Below are 8132 nucleotides of genomic sequence, written 5' to 3'. Positions count from 1 at the left end.
AGTTAATGATTTCCTCTTTTATTTCTTCCTGCACCCAACTGTCATTCAGCATAAAGTTGTTTAACTTCCATGCCTTTGTGTGAGGTTGAACATTTTTGTTGCAGTTGACTTCCACTTTTCATGCCATGTGGTCTGAGAAGATGCAAGGTAAAATTTCAACCCTTTTGATTCTGGTTAGATTTGTTTTGTGTCCTAAGATATGATCAATTTTGGAGAATGTTCCATGGGCTGATGAGAATAATGTATAATCTTTATCTTTGGCCTGGAGTGTTCTATGTACACCTATCAAGCACAGTTGTTCTAGGGTCTTATTTAAATATCCTATATCTCTGTTTAATTTCTGTTTGGAGGATCTTTCCAGCTCTGAGAGAGGGGTATTAAAGTCCCCTGTTATCATGGTGTTATAGGATATCATACTGCTCAGACTAAGTAAGGTCTATTTCAAGAATCTGGAAGCATTTAGGTTGGGTGCATAAATATTTAGAATTGAAATGTCTTCTTGTTATATTTTTCCCTTGACCAATATGAAGTGAATATCATTGTCTTTTTTGAATTTAGTTGCTTTAAATCCACATGTATCTGAAAATAAGATTGCAACATCTCTTTTCTTCTGAATTCCGTTTGCCTGAAAAATTGATTTCCAACCTTTAACTCCAAGTTTTAATTTGTCTTTTGACTGAGGTATGTTTCCTGCAGACAGCAAATAAATGGCTTGTGTTTTCTAATCCAAGCAGCCAATTTATACCTCTTCAGTGGGGAATTCAAGCCATCAGCATTTATTCAGATAATTAATAATTATGGTAGCATTCTATTCATCTTGTTTTGTGAAAGTCCATTGCTTAGTTTTGTCTTTTGCATCATTGAGGAAGCTAGGCTCTATCCTTTAATTTCTGAGTGTCTACGTTGCTGAAGGTCCATTGTGATGGTCAGCGTGTAGAACAGGTTGAAGTATTTCCTGTAAAGCTGGTCTTGTTGTGGTAAATTTCCTCAATGTTTGTACATCAATAAAAGATTTGATTTCTCCATCAATTTTAAAGTTTAGCTTAGCAGGATATAGAATTCTGGGCTGGAAATTGTTCTGTTTAATTAGATTAAAGGTAGATGAAATTTGCCTTCTCCTACAAAGTATGAGAGCTTGTGAGATGAGAAAATTGGTGAATTGGCAGTCTCTACGTCTGTGGTGTTGAGAAGCATAAGATCAGCCTTATACTAGGCTGGAGGAGAAGGCAGTCGGGAGCATATGCATTCTATCACAGACCCGCTTACTCTGACTCTGTCTCCTTTCCTGCCTGCAGAATGCCAGCACAGTGCCTCTCTGCTGAAGATTATCAAGCTCTACTAAAGACTAAGACCTAGCTATTCTAAGACTGCTTTACTCTCTCAAAGACTCTCTTTCTCTCTCTCCTGCTTAAGTAGATAGCTCTCAGGCACCTAAAAAAAAATTGTTCCTGAGCTAGGTACCTTAGCGGTCCCAGTCCAGAACCTAGTTAAGCCGGCCCAAGACCTGGCCACTCCTAGGCCCTGACAAGCAGTGGCAGTAGTGGGCTGTGACAGGAGGCCTCTGCTGATTTCTCAGACCCCACGCTGGCTTGGGAGCCCAAAAGTCTCACCTCCTTTAAATGACACTCCAAACTGTGAACTTTGGCTAAGAGAAAGCTTTCTAAACAAAGCACTTATCACTAGGATCTCTCCTGGTGTGGCTGCCCGCTTATCCAGTGCACCAAACTGGCCTTTAAAAAAGGAAGGAAAAAGAGAAAGAAGAGGGGGTGAGTAAAAGGAAATATTGACACCTGAGGTCCAAGGCTGTAATCTGTCAAACACTTAGATCTCTGCTCTTTCCCAGCATCTCAGTCCCTGCCTTTGGGCTGCTTAGTCACTAGATTACTCACCCAAGGTCTCCCAGCCAATCCCCTGCACTATGACCTGCAGGGGCAGCTCCCCCACAGTAGCTGTGCAGGTAGCCCACAGCTGAACAATATTTTAGTTCCTTTCCAGCTTAGTGGCTCAGTCCAGGGCCCCAGACAATGCCCAAAGTTGTCTGCACACCCGCCCAAGATCTCCCAGGGCAGTTCAATCATGTGCCCAAGTCCAAGAAAACCAAAACAGTCCACAGGTAAGGCTTTTCCTGCTTGTGGTCTCGCTGTTGCTACGGTTACAGCTGCGGGTAGCCTCCAACCAAACAACCGCACCCTGCCAGTTCTCCACTGCTTTTATCCTCCTTGTGGGGTCTAGAAGTCTCTCACTGACTCCCTATGTCACCAAAGGGAAGTTTCTGGGCAGATTCTACCACACAGAGATGCCTGGAGTCTTCCACAGCTTGTTCAGAATTGACTATTTTTCTTTGCAAGAATTGGTCTAGGCTGGGTTGAAGAATTTTAGTACTTCATCTTTATCCAAACATTATACCTATAATTCTAGTACTCTGTGAGACTGAGGCAGGAGGATTGCTTGAGCTCAAGAGTTTCAGACCAGCCTGAATGAGAGTGAGAACCCAACGATACTAAAAAATAGAAAAATTAGCTGGATATTGTGCCAGTCACCTATAGTTTCAACTACTCAGAAGGCTGAGGCAGGATGATCATTTGAACCTAGGCAGGAGTTTGAGGTTGCTATGAGATGGGCTGACACCATGGCACTGTGGCCTGGAGCAACAGAGTGAGATCCTGTTTCACAAAAAAAAAAGGGGGGGGTGTCCAAAGCCTTGAAGAAGTGGTAGTCAGTTCAGTTGGTGTAGTGTAGGGTCTAGTGAACATGGCAGATGATGGAGTTTCCAAGTTCAGCTTCTATACTTCAAGCAGCCTTCTTTATGTTATATGTGGTCCAGCATTGCCTTGCAAGAGAATTGGCCTGTTCCTATTGACTAACCTTGGCTGGTTAATTTAAAGCATCCTCATCATTTCATCCAATTTGTTGCAGTTGACATTCACTATAATAGATTATTGACAAGGTTTCATGAAGCTGCCATGGATAATACCAGTGGTAGATCACCAGACACCATTAGATTTTTTGACGAATATTTAGTTTTAGATGGTGTTTCAGCACTTCATCTTTATCAAACCATTGTGTTGAATGCTTGAGATTGTCAAAAAGAATCCATTTTTCATAGCAAATAACAATATGGTATAGAAATTGTTCGTCTTTATGTTGTAGCAGCAAAGAAAGGCAAGTTTCAAAACAATTTCTCTTCTGAGGGTCATTTAATTCATGCAGAACCCATGTATCTAGCCTCTTTACCTTGCTCATTTGTTTCAAATGGTCCAATATTGTTGGAATAGTAACAATACGATTGCTGCTAATTCACACGTAGGTTGAGATGGATTTGCTTCCACTTTCAGTTCATCATTATCCACCTTGGTCTCAGGTTACCCACAGTGCTTATTTTCAAGATTAAAATCACCAGAATGGAACTTCTCAAACCATCCATGTTACTGTGCATTCTTTCGCCACATCCTTCCTAGACACTTTGTTAATATTTTGAGCTGTCTGTGCTGCATTGGTTCTATGATGGAACCCATATTCGAAAATATCACAAATTTTTGACTTAGTGACGGCTTTTGAAAGATAATCACAAGCCAAAATGTGAGTTTGAAAGAATGAGGCTGTATCTTCAAGATAAAAAAACACCAAGAATTGTCGAAGCCCGAAATCTCAACTGCCAAACTTAGTTCAGGGTATCAGATATTTCATATTTAATAACATAATAGCACATGAAGACTAAAACAAACCCCATTTTGTTTGTTTTCTTATTTGTTTTACAAATAAAATTCCTTACATGAAAAAAAACATGACCATGAAAAATATTGTCTTTATGTAGGTAAATACCGTACTTTGTTTACATTCTTCAACTGGATGTAAAATAAAAGCCCCTTGAGGCTGGTGAGGCACTGAGAAACATTGCCATTTTATTAGTTCCCAGGGTGATTTCCAGGTTCTTTGCATATAATATCTTTTTCAGTTCTTTTTATTCTTTTGTGCTTTTTATTTTTCTTCATCGCTAAGTCCTTCATTGAAAGGTTAAGAATAATATCTGCAAATAGGTATTTCATCTGTGGGAAACTTTGTACAGAGAGTCATTTGAAGGACTCTTTTCTTTGAATGGCTTATCAAAAAGCATTCAGAAAACATATTCCCTCAGGGAATTTTAATCTATTCAAATTCCCAGAGACCTTTAAAGGTGTTAGTTGCTAACCTGTCTGTTTTACTGTGTAAGGTTTCTTGGATGGCCTTGCAGGAAAGGGATAATGAAGAGAAAAGAGTTCACAGCCCCTACCCTCAGTTTACAACGACACAATCTGAGAAATGAACTTTCATCTGCATAGATTGTATTTACCTGTGAATTTCAATTATCAAATCAGAAACTCATAGGGCAAGGAAGAATTGCAAAATCATTCAGTGCTGGTTCCTCTATACATCATCCCTATCAAGTATTTCTCTGGGCTCTCTATCATCATGTTCAGTAACAGGGAGTTAACCACCTTAGAGCTGGAGTTTTCAAAAATCATTAGAACTTCAAAGATTAAACTGAAACTCCTTAATTTATGCTCCATCCTCCATTCTATCTCACTTCCCTTTCCAGAGGTAACCTCTAATTTAACTTTCTATTATTCTTCTGGCCCTTTTATATGCTTGTCACCATATGTAAGTAGTCAAAACATGAATGATATTAGCTTTTTTGTTGTTTTTATTAAACAATATGGCTTGAAAAAATTTCATGTCATGTAAACATGTTTCATTCTTTTTCCAGCTTTATAGTAATCTATAACATGAACCATAGTTTATTTAGCTGTTTTTTTTTTTTAGTATTTTTCACTATTATAAACAGTGCTACAAATATTCTTTCCCATGCCTCCATCTGTGTATATTTAAGTGTTCCTCTGAGTTAGGTATTAAGAATGGATTTTTGCTGAAATTTGAGTGGGCCACGCCAATAGAATTCAGGGATCCAAATGAAAAGAGAAGGATTGAAAACCAATAATTTGGGGCTCGGTGCCTGTGGCTCAAGCAGCTAAGGCACCAGCCACATACACCTAAGGTGGCAGGTTCGAATCTCCAGCCCGGCCCGCCAAACAACAATGACGGCTGCAACCAAAAAATAGCCAGGCGTTGTGGCAGGCGCCTGTGGTCCCAGCTACTTGGGAGGCGGAGGCAGGAGACTCGCTTGAGCCCAGGAGTTGGAGGTTGCTGTGAGTGTGATGCCATGGCACTCTACCCAGGGGGATAGCTTGAGGCTCCGTCTCAAAAAAAAAAAAAAAAAGAAAACCAATAATTTCAGAAATGTACTGCATTGGTATCCTCTCCAGCCTTGTGGGTAGTTTCATCTATGTCACTTCCTGTTGTTCTAAGCACTGACATGTTCTCAACACAAAGTAATGGTAAATGTTTGAAGGAATGGATATCTATTCTACTTATCAGATAGGAACATTATATATTGTATTCTTGTATCAAAATATCACATGTACCCCATAAATATATACAACTAACATGTATCCATAAAAAGTAAAAATTTTAAAAGTAGGATTACACCAAGCATTTCAGATCTGAAAGTCCCTGCTATCTATAGAATGTTCAACAGCAATAAATGCATTAAAAAATAGAATGTAATTTTGGCAGGAAATAGGGAAGATAACTAACATTTACTATAGCACTTTCATCATACTCATTCAAGAAATGTTTATTGAGTGTCTACCAAGATATACACATTGTTCTAGATAATAGGAATACAGCAAGGAACAAGATACACAATAACCCTTTCAACACTTTTTTTCATTTAATTGCTAGAATTACATTTGTTTGGGGCTTAACACAGCCATACACAAACCCTTCCCCTTTTCTCCCCCACCTCCTCCTAGAACAAAAGAATGACCTGACCCTACCCCAAGAGTTTTGCTGGCAAGACTCTAGCCCACCAGAACCTTCTAGCAAGCTGTGGAATATTCCTTCCCCTATGCCCAGTATAAGAAGAGGCCTTCAACTGCCCTTGGCACAGACAACATCTTGGCCCTGTCCAAGTGGGTCTCTGTCCCCTTTCATTAAACTCGCCCTGAACATCTCCCATTCTTGCCTCTGAGTACATTGCCAAACCCCTTTCATGGGGTGCTGAAAACCCTGGACTGGTGGGTTGCTGGTGGCCTTGCTAGCCACCCCAGTTCCCTTGGAACTCAGTCTTGGTTGTGCCCCAATCAGATTCCTTCAACCTGCCTGTTAGAGATTTTAGAGGTCTTCACTCCAACTGTCATTTTAGGGTAAGTAAGGTCCTTGAAACTTCTTCAAACAGAGCTCCCTTCAATCTGCTTTGTGTCTGTGGGTCCCCACTTTTCATATGTTCATTTGCACCTAACCAGGTTTTTATTTCATTTCAGTCTCAGCACTGGGCCTTGGTTCAGAATTCTGACCCCACAAGTCTCTGAGAGAAGCAGGAGATGCTCAACCTTTCAGAGAATCTCTTTCTCTTCAATACCCTGGGTCTTGGGAAATAGGAGATGCTTTCTTTTCCAACCAGGTAGGGGAAGGACATTTGAGATATGGGAGCTGGTCTTTCCACCCCTCAAAAGAGACACCCTGGGGATATCTCCTCCCACCTTAATATAAATTAAACAACTGGTCCATTTCACCCAAACATGGGAACTTTGATTTCAATATCTTAAAGACCTAAATACTTTCCTATTAAAAACATGGCAGATGGAGGGGCGAGGCAGCTCAGGGCAGCACGCAGGTTGCAGCTACAGCTTGGGCCCCAGCAGGAACTGGTGGGGCTTGCTGGGGATTGCCCCGGGTAGTCCAGCATTGCCACACAGTCGGGCCTGCCTGATTGCACTGGCTTGTGCCCGCTCCTCCTTGGCCTGCACCAGGAGTGTGGGGGCCACTAGTGCTAGGTACTTGGTGACTACTGGGGATCTGGGCGAGCATGGAGGAACTTATGATGGAGAAGGACTCCCTGGACCCCTCCTTCATGCATGCTCTGTGACTGGTGAACCAAGAAATAGAAAAGTTTCAAAAAGGAGAAGTCAAGGATGAATAAAGTACATTGACGTGATTAATAAGAACATGAAGCTGGGACTGAAAGTGTTAATTCCTGTAAAACAGTTTTCTAAGTTCAACTTTGTGGGGAAACTTTTGGGTCCACATGGCAATTCTCTGAAGTGTTTACAAGAAGAAACTTGGACAAAAATGTCCATCTTTGGAAAAGGTTCCATGAGAGACAAAGCAAAGGAAGAAGAGTTGAAGAAAAGTGGAGAAGCCAAGTACTTCCATCTCAATGATGATCTCCATGTTCTCATTGAAGTCTTTGCTCCACCTACAGAAGCATATGCCCACATGGGACATCCTTTGGAAGAAATCAAAAAATTCTTCATCCTTGACTATAATCATGAAATTAGGCAAGCACAGCTTCAAGAATTAACATATTTAAATGGTGGTTCAGAAAATGCAAATGTTCCAGTGATTCAGGGAAAACCTACCTTGCTTACAAGAGGTGTACCAACCCCAACAATAACCAGGGGAAGGGAAGGAGTCATAGCCCATCCAGTTGGAGTTGGTGTCCCTAGTGGGACAGTAGCTCCCAGGGGAGTTCTATCCAGCAGAGGTCCCATGAGTCGGGGAAGAGGACTTCTCACCCCCAAAGCAAGAGGAGTTCCCCCAACTGGGTACAGACCTCCATCACCACCCCCAACACAAGAAACCTATGGAAAATATGACTATGATGATGGATATGGCACTGCTTATGATGAACAGAGTTATGATTCCTATGATAATAGCTATAGCACCCCAGACCAAAGTGGTGCTGATTACTATGATTATGGACACGGACTCAGTGAGGAGACCTATGATTCCTACAGGCAATAGGAGTGGGCTAACTCCGGATACAAGGCACCTTCAGCGAGATCAGCAAAGGGTGTTTATAGAGACCAACCATATGGCAGATACTGATTGTACTGTCTGGTGTTGTGGAATAGCCAGTCTCTCACCAGTCCTGTATACTGTTCAAAGTAGTTTTTTTCTATGAACAATTGCTTTTTAAATAAATCAAAATGCTTAAAATCTGAATGAATGGAACTTAAACCACTTTGTTGAAACATCAACCTGGGCAGACAAAAAAAAAAAAAACAAAAAAACAAAAACCAAACACACAAAAA

General features: G+C 41.0%; 1 pseudogene; it reads left to right on the top strand.

The window, feature by feature from the left end:
- The first annotated feature begins 6904 nt into the window (after positions 1–6904).
- On the top strand, positions 6905–7926 carry LOC100958661 (annotated as a pseudogene).
- The last annotated feature ends 206 nt before the right edge of the window (positions 7927–8132 follow it).

Source organism: Otolemur garnettii, unplaced genomic scaffold, assembly GCF_000181295.1.
Source record: "Otolemur garnettii isolate 467f Iridium unplaced genomic scaffold, OtoGar3 scaffold00201, whole genome shotgun sequence".
Taxonomy (NCBI): domain Eukaryota; kingdom Metazoa; phylum Chordata; class Mammalia; order Primates; family Galagidae; genus Otolemur; species Otolemur garnettii.
This window is presented reverse-complemented; position numbering and strand designations above follow the sequence as displayed.